The 874-nt window shown below is 42.7% G+C and overlaps 1 non-coding gene across 1 annotated transcript; it reads right to left on the reverse strand.

Moving 5' to 3' along the window:
- Positions 1 to 561: 561 nt before the first annotated feature.
- Positions 562 to 650, reverse strand: trnap-ugg (transfer RNA proline (anticodon UGG)). The gene is given in 2 exon segments: positions 562 to 597; positions 615 to 650. It is a non-coding gene; the product is annotated as a tRNA-Pro (tRNA).
- Positions 651 to 874: the final 224 nt, after the last annotated feature.

An 874-nucleotide genomic window follows, 5' to 3' on the forward strand; every position in this document is an offset into this window, starting at 1 on the left:
ATGTATAATGATATTTTCTAGCCTTCGGGCAATATTTTAATCAATACAGTGTGGGACAACCTGTCTGGGCACAACTCCATGACTTTCTCTTTAACGAGTGACCTCACAATCACTAACGTCTATGGTAACAATCTTCAGCTCATCACCTCCGGTACGTAGCTCTAATCTTAATGCACATTTAAACAACCTTTCAAGTCCAGTTACAGTTTTTGTTGCCTTACCTGCACAAGCTTAAAAAGTGAAAAACGGAAGCAAGTTTAACTGAACATTCTGGTGGTCAGTTCGGGCACGGGAAAAAAATGAAAGGACTCGGACCAGGTCAGATGTGGTGCTGTCAGGCTTGGGTCGGGTTTCATTTGCTGAACCGAGCAGGCCTTTAGTTACTGTTGCAACCTTATATTCCCACTTGACAATCTGTATATTTTGTTCATTTCAATTTTGTCGACAAGCTCTTTGAATCCAGTTCCCCGGTCCTCAAGCAGGCTCAGTTTGGAAATCGATTCCGCTTTCTGGAAGGCTGAAAGCAATCGATGACCTTAAACTAAAAATGGCAACAGAGAAGGGCTCATCTGGGATTTGAACCCAGGACCTCTCACATATTAATCACTCATATACCCAAGGCGAGAATCATACCCCTAGACCAACGAGCCACCGTTGGCTTAGTTTTTATTCGCTCCTGTGGAATTTCACTGGCACCCACAGCCGATCATGCATTTTTTTCAGATCAAAACAATTTCCTACAAAGCTGAAATAAAAACAGAAAGTGCTGGAAATACTCAGCACCTCTGACAGCATCTGTGGAGAGAGAAACAGAGTTAACATTTCAGGGTTTTCACCTTTTGTTTGAGCCATCTTTTCAGACTGCTTCTGTCCA

The sequence above is a fragment of the Heterodontus francisci genome, unplaced genomic scaffold (genome assembly GCF_036365525.1).
Source record: "Heterodontus francisci isolate sHetFra1 unplaced genomic scaffold, sHetFra1.hap1 HAP1_SCAFFOLD_172, whole genome shotgun sequence".
Classification (NCBI taxonomy): Eukaryota; Metazoa; Chordata; class Chondrichthyes; order Heterodontiformes; family Heterodontidae; genus Heterodontus; species Heterodontus francisci.